General features: G+C 42.8%; 1 long non-coding RNA gene across 1 annotated transcript; it reads right to left on the bottom strand.

The window, feature by feature from the left end:
• Positions 1-1,576: 1,576 nt before the first annotated feature.
• On the bottom strand, positions 1,577-8,436 carry LOC115601352. Its single transcript, XR_003989314.1, has 4 exons — positions 8,332-8,436; positions 8,254-8,259; positions 1,673-1,675; positions 1,577-1,588 (listed from the first exon to the last, which is right to left on the bottom strand). It is a non-coding gene; the product is annotated as an uncharacterized LOC115601352 (long non-coding RNA).
• Positions 8,437-9,654: the final 1,218 nt, after the last annotated feature.

Raw genomic sequence — 9,654 nt, 5'->3', positions numbered from 1 at the left:
TTTTTGTCTGAACTCAGTCTGTGGATCCAAATCAATCTTTGCAATCTGACTACATGGGTAAATAAGAATTACTTGGTTAAGCATCACCAGGGAGTTGGTGTAGAACCCACAAGTTGGCTTGACACAGTTCGTTGGAGGAAAATAAGTTTAGCCCAGCTAGCAAACTAATGGATGCATTTATAAAATCCAGAGTGACAGCAAAGAATTTGGACCTGTCTCCTTCAGGAGTATTCCCATATTGCCTTGGTGTGGTTAAAATGCGTGTACAGACAATGATAAACTCAACTAGGTGCCATTATAAACATGACAAATAAGCTGTGATGCCAAATGCAGATTACCTGTAGGTACTTTCAAACTATTGCTGCCACCAGTTTTGCTGCCAGGCTGTTTTCTGAGGATAACCCAGGTATTATCAGATTTATCACCTTTTCCTCCTCAGTCCATTTCTCATAGCTGAATGAATCGGCAATTCACCAGTTGAGTGATCATTGCCACATGTTTTTCTTTTTGGCTGATTAATTTCTTCTTTGAATAATTGTGCCATATTATTTTTATTACATTTATATAACAAATATTAGTGCAGCGTCCTTCTCACATTGTTTGACTGTCACCATAAAGGATAAAGGAAACTATCTCCTGGTCTGTGAAACACGACGTGAAAGCACAAACCAACTCCAGGCACTGGGAAAGCTGGAGCACAGCAAAATGTCCTGAAAGTCCTGCCTCAACTGCTATCCCAATCTCAACTTTGTCTTTAGGTGTGATATGGTCTCAAAAAAACTTGGAAATATGTCTGAAAATTAAACTATTGGATCCATAGGCTGTGAAATGAAAGGCAGTTCTTTCACCCGGATAGAGGAGATGTCCTATAATAAAGTTCCCATATGTCAGTCATGTCGAGCCAGTGAAAACAAGGCTATGTTCTGTTGGATGCTGACAGGGAAACATCCCATCAAACTAACCAAGATGTGCAAGTGATATGAGAGGGAGAGTATTTCCAGCCCTGTTTTCAGCTGTGAACTTGTGAAAGTGGCAGTGCCATGAAAGCAGGTCTGTGGCAGCATCAGAAGCTGAGCCCAGATATTCCTCCTCCTGTTATCTCCGGCCCAGGGCTACTCAAAAGCAAAAGCAACTTTTCACTTTTCCTTTGAACAAGCAGGTGGTTCAGCAGAGCTGAGAGACTGGAAAGAAAAGGGAATGGAGATTTTACAACTTCAGAGCTGATATAGCAGGAGATAACGGCACAGCAAGCTCTGGTGCCACAATTTTTATTGCAAGGATGGTGTATATAAAAGAAGAAACACAACATTGTTTTCAGAGAGATAAAGCAGAGCTTAAAAATTTAGCAGCCAGAGAAGAAATAGCTGACTTTTAACTCATGGGTGGCAAAAGGCAGGAAGTTACTAGGAAAAAAGGGAAAAAAAAAAAAAGAAAAAAAACCCAAAAGTAGTAACAGATGAATGGCATGAAATGGGCTGCCTGGTAAAGGAGGGGGAAGGGTGCTCCTGCTTAGTCTTAATTTATGTTGAGCAAAAAACAAAATCACTGTAAGGAGTCCATCATGACAGGCCAAGGGGCTGACAGGACACTGGAAGAAATGTACAAGGCATAGGCTGTCTTCTTCTTGCCCAAGGCTGGTGGAGAGACATGAGAAACCACAGTAATTCATTACAGCCTCAGGGCCCCTCTCAATCGTGCTGAGAAATGGGCAGCGGCCTGCCCTTTGCTCCCTGGTGTGAGGTGCATTTCCCCTAGAGGACAAGAGTCGTGTGTAAAGGAACACAGGATAATAGTGAGGAAGCTGCCTGGTCTTCTGGGAGTTGGTGTTTTTTTCCTCCTGAGATGAAATAAATTCAATGAACTACCTGGCTGTGGCTGGCTAACAGCACTGACTCTGTGGGAAGCAACCCCAGTTCCTGAGCATGACACCACAGTGCACCTGTAACCAGCTCTTTGCTATCTGTTACTTCTCACCTTCGCAATGATTACATGGAAAAACCTTAATTAACGTCACTCGAGGGACTATGACCTTCTCTGGCCACTTCCCACTCTGCAGTCTGAGAACAAAGCCCATTTGTGCTTTCTCCAAGCCGTTTCTAGATAGACCTCTGCAGCCTTCTTGCCCCAGTACAGCACATTCCTACACTCCCACATTGGCTGATGAAGGGTCTGACAACAATAACCTCTCCCACATGCTCAATGAAATGATACAAGAACAAGGGAATTCAGAAGATGCTTTCTGGGATGCACCTCACAGGTCATGCCATCCACATGTTAAACATATCATGAGAGGGAGGTGGATTTTAACAGTCGTGGAGGGATCCTTCTTCCATGCATTCATCTTATTATTTTCTTCGCCCATTTATAGCCTTTGGCTTCCAAAGCCTTATCTTGCAATATGTGAAGTAGCTGGGTTTGCTTCTTTAAAGCCTGCTGCCTAGTAAATATACAGATTCTTCTGAGAAGAGAAATAGTCAACAACTATTTCCTATCCCTTTTCGTTGTGCCTTTCAGAGATGTGCATATCTCCATAAGATTCTTCTTCAACCTACTCTTTTCGAGAGTGCAAAATTGCAAATGGACCATTCATTTGTCTATTCATAGGCAACTATTCCTGTTTCAGCAGACTTGAGGATCCTGGTTACACTTTGACTCTTGCTCCTGTGAGGTACCTGCCAGCCCAATGTGGACAACTGGCACAGTAAGACATCTCAGATGGTGCTAGATACCTGTGATAAGGAAAATTTATTCCAACCCCTAATCTGTTCAGTATTGCCTTCCACAATATCCTTTCTAGAGACAGAGCAATCAGATTATCACCAAAGACCTCCTGTTCTCACTGATTCCTTCTGGACAAGTCTCATGGGCTTGAGCCTTCTTTTCTTCCATGTTTTGTGAAAGATTATTGCACAAGATACACTTGTTTCTGTACTACAAGGATAAACAGAGATACAATTCTTTTTTGTCCATTAAATTTATACGCTCACATTTATTGCTTTTGATTTGACAGGATTAGTCTCACACTTCACAAAATTTAAAGCTTCTCTGTTAGGTACAGAAATTCAAATTATCAATACAGGAATTAAGCTCCTTAATAAAATACCCATTCCTCCAGCTGTCCATTCCCCAAAGCTAGTGGTCTTACTCTGTGAGCTCCTCTATCCAGGATGAGGCAAGGTGCCAAAACCTTTTTTCCTTATAGAGCATCAGGGCCACAGAGATAAAGAGTAATAAGAACTGGGAAATGATCTGTGCCAAGGCAGAAAAGCATATAAAATGTCATAGAAAAACAAATAAGATTCAGTCAAGGTGACTATCCATGACCAATAAAATCAAAGACAACATTCATTTTAGAGGTGGGCAGAGATATTTTACTTTCTTTCAGTAGTGACCAAGAAGGGTGAGGGCAGGAGGTGAGCAGTTAAAGGTAAAGGCTGGAATTCGTCTCGCCCAAAAAGAAGCACTTACCAGAGAAACCTGAATAAGAATTACATTATCCTCAGTTCTTCCATAGGAGTTGGCACTTGCCAAGCTAAACCAAATCCCCTGGCACATGTGAATCTTTTTATTCCTTACTCAGGCAGCTATATGTTTAAAGTTATATAGGTACTCTTAAGATATTAGCAGAAAGATGAGAGCAGACCCATGTCAATTTGGAAGATGCTCCAGCCAAGAATGAGAGCCTGAAGAAAGAGTTGAAGTTGAGAAGAAATACTCACCTGGAAAACTTCTGAATTTGTTCATCAAGGGTTTCACATCCCTGTAACTTACACAGTTTTCTCCCTCTCCTTGTAGTACTAGGGGATCAGTTTTCCTACAGCTAATGACATGGGAAGCCTTACTCTGTTGCTGCAGTGGTTGTTAATAATGACACCAATAACAACCACAATAATAACAACAAGAAAAAATACCAAAGACACAACACTTTCATCAGCTATGCATTCTTTGACTCCTCCACTACTACCCTTCTCCATTTTCTACATCCAAAACTATTACCTTGCCTGCCTTCCAAATATGATGAATCATGCAAACAATACCCAAGTGCTACCTCTGGAACCAAACTCAGTGGTCAGTTGCCTGTAAACAGCAATGCACCTCCTTCTTTCAATCTGGATAAGGAAAGCTGCAATCAGTAAGAAGAGCCATCCTAGAATGAGATCTATCTGCAGACAAGGACACAGTGCAGCTGAAATGTAAATGAAAGCAGAGGAAATACTGAGGCAAGTGAAATGTAATTACCCAGACAAAGATCCTGGACATAGTGCTCCTGCACAATGCTGATATTTCTGAAATCTGAAGGACCTTTTAGACATCTAGTATAAAAAATATCTGGCCTTACCTGGTCAGCCATCTGCATGGGTCTGGTTCAATATCTTGTGCTTGACTGAATTATTTCTTCAAGGAAGGAAGCCAGGATTTTACTTTTTTTTTAAGTCATCAAGAAAGCAGAAATCTACTTCTTCCCCTGATAATTATTATCCATGGCTAATTATCCTCACTGAGAAAAATGTGTGTTTTGTTTCCAATTTGACATCTTACAGCTTTAGTCTGCAGTTCTTGGTTCTTGTTAAGTCTTTCTCCACTAGACCAAGGAGTCTTTTGGTACCCACCGAGACATCCAGGAAGGAAATATGCTCTCTCATCAATTCTCCTCTATATCTTTCTGGTAAACTGAATAGATCATGTACCTTCAGCTGTTCACTATGGGGCAGCTTTTACCCTCCCATTACTTTAAGCTCACATTCTTTAATAACAGTGCCCAGAGGTCTTTAACCACTGTTGGTGAGGTCACACAGCATAAAGACAGAGCTATAAGGGGCAAAGCAGCTCATTAAAGGTGCCAAAACACTGCAGCAACAGTTTGCTCTCTAGAGTCTCAGCTTCAGCATAGTAGAGAAATCCACTGAAAGTTGCTAAATCAGAATACCATGCAGCATGGGCAGTGTTTGGCAGCTAGAAAGCCAAAGGATGCTCCCCCCACTCTTACCCTTGGCCCCGAGCCCCATGGGTGACTACTGCTGAAAACAGACTAGACAGACCTTTCTTTTGACCCAATGTGGTTGCTCTTACATTTTCACATCATCCCATTGCACTCGTCACACTCAGTGTTGTACCTTTCTTGAGGTGGCACTCCCCTACGATAATCCTAGTAGCACATCCATTAGCGCATTACCACAAGCATGAGCCACCTACACTGATTTAAGAGATGGAGGGCTCATTGCCAGCACAGTTGGGCTCTTTAATTATTCCGAGTCCAGATGGAAAACATCTATAAATGCAGACCAGACTCTACTGGTGTGTTGGGAGCGTAGTACAAGGTACTAATGTTGCTAATAATTGAGTTATGACTTGTGTGCAAGGAGCTGATACTGCAAAACTTTGATCCCATCCTCAAGTTAATGTTAGCAGTGCTGCAAAATGCAGAGCAAAGGAACAAGGCTGTAGTTTATGTTAAATCAGCTCAAACTGGCATCAGATGACTTGAATTAGTACACAAAGAGCGTATGAAATGTATTCATTTTGTTAATAGAAATGCCTAGCTATATTAGCCCTTTTTTGCTTATTATTCATAATATTTTTCTATAATACAGAAAATCAGTTTTTATTTTTAAAATGCAATCAAATTATATTTCCTATTAAAACTTTAATATCAAAACAAATTAACCAATGCTGCAGATTACACATTAGTAATGTAGTTCTGACATAATTCATGCTCCTCTCAATTCTGTTATGAACTATCACACTGCTAAAGTGCAGCAGTTCATAACATATTCTTAAGGGGAAGTGAAATGCTTTTTTAAGGGAAAAAAAAAGTGAATTAGACAAGATACTCCAGTAATAACATAATGTAGTTAGACCAAACCTTCAAATAAAAATATTTTAAGATGAAAACAAGCCAAAATCTTTTCCTCCTCTTCTAATCTGATGAGATTCATGGGATCCTCTTTTTCCAGATACAAAGATCACTGTTTCAGTGTATAAGCCAGGACCAACAGGATAACTGCTCAGCAATATCTACTACTCCAGAGACAGTACCTGAAGCAGCTCAAGAGTGGAAAACCCTTTTAAATGGGGCTACCAAGGGAGAAACACTTGAGTGTGCTTTTGTGCAGATGGCCTGGTGAAGTGATGCTTTTCCACACAGACATAGTGCCTGAAAGCAGAGTCAGTGGCATCCTCAGAACTTTCAAGATCACTAAGCATGATCTGTCTATCGTAGCCTGATTTGCTTGGTAAACACAATCCAGGAGGGCAGCCCAGGCTGGCATCTGCCCAGCTGGTGAGCAGCTCTGTGAAAAGGGACCTGGGGGTGCTGGTGGACACAACCTCAATAGGAGTGAACAGTGTGCAGCTGTGGCAAAGAAAGACAACGGGATGCTGGGGAACATCAAGGACATCACCAGCAGAGGTAAAGATGTCACTGTCCCGCTCTACTCAGTGCTGGTCAGGGCACCCCTGGAATACTGTGTTCAGTTTTGGTCCCCATGACACAAAAAAAAAGATGGGCTGGATTGGGTCCAGAGAAGGGCCACAAAGATGATCCAAGGGCTGAGCAGCATGTGAGGAAAGGCTGAGAGAGCTGGGTTTGTTTAGCCTGGAGAAAAGAAGTCTCCAGGGAGAACTTATCACCATGTTCCAGTATTTAAAGTGCGGTTACAAAGAAGATGGAGACTCCCTTTTGACAAGGAGTCCCATGGAAAAGACAAGGGGTGATGGGCACAAGTTACTCCTGGGGAGATTCTGACCATACACAAGAGGAAAATTTTCCCCAATCAGCCACTGAGAATAATCTCTTGAAGGAAGTGGTGGATTTCCCAAAGTTGGACACTGTTAAGATTTGGCTGAACAAGGTGCTGGGACATCTAGTTTAGGTCATGCTTTGCCCAGACAGGTTGAACCAGACGATCCTTGAGGTTCCTTTTAACCTGGTATTCTGATTCCCCCATTCCTTTTGGAGGCAGCTGCTAGCTCACAGCTTGCCAGACTTGCTGAAATAGTCCACCCCAGGTCCCAGTCTGAAATAGTCCATCCCAGGGAAAGGCAGGTCAGCCCTACTCTGAAAGCTGTTAAGAAAGGTTCACCTCAATTGCCCTGGCCAGCCCAGGTCCCCTTGCTCAGCATCAGTCTCAACTTCAGGTACCTGAAGTGGTTCCCACACTAGCAAGAGGGATTCAGATGTAGGCAGGAGTATCACCATGAAAAAAAAAGGGCAAGAGAAACGAGAATTTTCAGAATGAAAAATCCAAGCCAAGCAAATGGCTGCACTAAGGGGAGGGCAGGTCAAAGGCAACCTGTGCAACCTGTTTGCAGAGGTGCAAACATGGACAAGGAAGGTGCCTTACAAGGCAGACAAAAGAGCACCACACTGTCAGGTTACATCCAAAAGAAATTGGGTTTCAGGCTTGCAGCAAGCAATGTGATCAAACAGTTGCTTGCCCCATCAGTCCTGCACTGAGTGGAAGGGTAGAAGTTGGGGAGTCTGGAAGTTGATCCCTTGCTCAAGTATATTCTCTCTGGCCACGACCTGGTGCTTTATAGCCCTGCTTTGCCAACTAGCTCTGCTGACCTGTGCATCCACAAAGTCAAGATCAGATTCTCAGCCCCTTCTCAGCTCCAAATCAGTGGTCTGCATCTCCCAACCTGAACCATATGTGCTGTTAGTTACCAGTTGATGATTGTGATGCTAATTAAAACATACTAAGAGACACACTATAAACATGCACAGCACATGAAGGAAATTAGCCAAGTGAGCTTGTCTCTTTCATTGTGCTTTTATTATGATGCTCCTCAGATGATGTTTTTAAATGAAGTTTGAATAGTTTTCTTAATTTGTTTTATTCTGCTTCATGGTAACAAAACTGCCAGAGCCCCACAGGAATGATTCGGAGAAGTGCAATATTATTGGAACATGTCTCCTGCTTTTCTTACTGCTTACTTATAATTAAGCTTTATTGAAGTGTAAAATGAATAACAATTTAAAAAAAAGTGTTTATTGGTCCAGGTGCAAATTCACAGATACTCCAGAAAACTTCCTTTTCCATGACCTCAAAGAAACATTACTGGTTTCTACTAATTCACATAGGTTTCTACTAAGGCACTAAGTCGTCATCCTGCTCAGCCGTATACCCCAGCAGGATGTCTCTTCAGATGCGCTTATCGTTGCTTGCTGTACTCAGATGAGCAGAGAGAGTATTGCTGGTTTTCTGCATGGAAGCAAACACACACATTAGCTGAGGCTGCTCCCTGTAGCACAAAGAGCTCAGTACCAAACCTCACCTTTCCCTGCCTTTCGTGGGACTCAACACAAACATTTACAAGAAACATGGGGACAGACTTCTTGCAAGGGCTTGTAGTGACAGGACCAGGGGGAATGGCTTTAACCTGCCAGAGGGGAGATTGAGATGAGCTCTTAGGCAGAAGTTCTTCCCTGTGAGGGTGCTGGGGCACTGGCACAGGTGCCCAGAGAAGCTGTGGCTGCCCCATCCCTGGCAGCGTTCAAGGCCAGGTTGGACACAGGGGCTTGGAGCAACCTGCTCTAGTGGAAGGTGTCCCTGCCAGTGGCAGGGGGTTGGAACTGGATGAGCTTTAAGGTTCCTTCCAGCACAAACCAGCCTGGGATTCTACGGAGACCCTGCCACGAAAAGGTCCGAAGCGATACCCTGCCTGTTGCTTTATTTGCTCCTTTAGGGGACTGTTGTGTTGCAGACATCTATCATAGACATAACTGTAGCCAGGCAGTAAGGCCCAACGAGTTGAAAAACAGAGAAAACACGGATAAAGGTAGTAGACCTACCCAAAATGGGAAGGTTCTTTTAGACACCGATTTAGCCTGGTTTTAGTGGTTAGTGGGACCAGTTGTGGTCATACCCCTAACATCACCTTTAGTGCATCACCGGTTCAGCCTCTGACTTCCCACTCTAGACCTTTGGTAGTCTTTGGACTGGGGAATATTTCACTGCACCATTCATAGAGATGGCTGGTTTTGTTATTATTAGATTTGGAGGGGGTTCCTTTGTTTCTCTTTTTCTTTTTGAGGAAGCTTTTCTTTGCAGGCATATAAAGCATATCTGTGTGTTCAAATGGGTTTCCCAACCTGTAGCACAGTTCAAAGCTAAATCCCACAGTGGTCAACAGGCCTTCTGCTCAATCTGGGATTTTAGCACTTACAGGATCCATTTTAACACCATGCAGCTCCCCCAGAACACGGCACTAATGGATTACTGTGCATTACGTCCCTCGTTACTGCTTAAATATTTATCAGAACATTATGTATTTAGTGGCTGAGGGAAAAGAGACAATCCTGCATTTTGCCATGCAAAAGGGTTAATTACAGTCTGGGTAAAGCTCCATGACTTAAAAAAAAAATTGATAAAACAGATACTGAGATTAACAGGGGAATGTGTTATTTACAGCTAAATAAACATTCGGCTGCATAATCCCTGTCTAGGCTTTTCCCATAGGAAAAACTACCAAAGTCAGTATTTTATTCCCATTTATGCAGCAGCAAAATGGAGAAGGATGGTTTTTACTGTCTGGTAACAAACAAGCAGAGCTGGTTGCTCATCTGAGGCAGCTTCCTTGCCTGGAGCTGGTGTTCTTGGAACTATTTAGAGGAGCCTGTTAAGAGTGGTTTTGCTCCAACCACAACCTGGG

The sequence above is a fragment of the Strigops habroptila genome, chromosome Z, assembly GCF_004027225.2.
Source record: "Strigops habroptila isolate Jane chromosome Z, bStrHab1.2.pri, whole genome shotgun sequence".
Taxonomy (NCBI): Eukaryota; Metazoa; Chordata; class Aves; order Psittaciformes; family Psittacidae; genus Strigops; species Strigops habroptila.
Note: the sequence above shows the minus strand (reverse complement) of the source record. Positions and strands in the feature narration are given on the sequence as shown.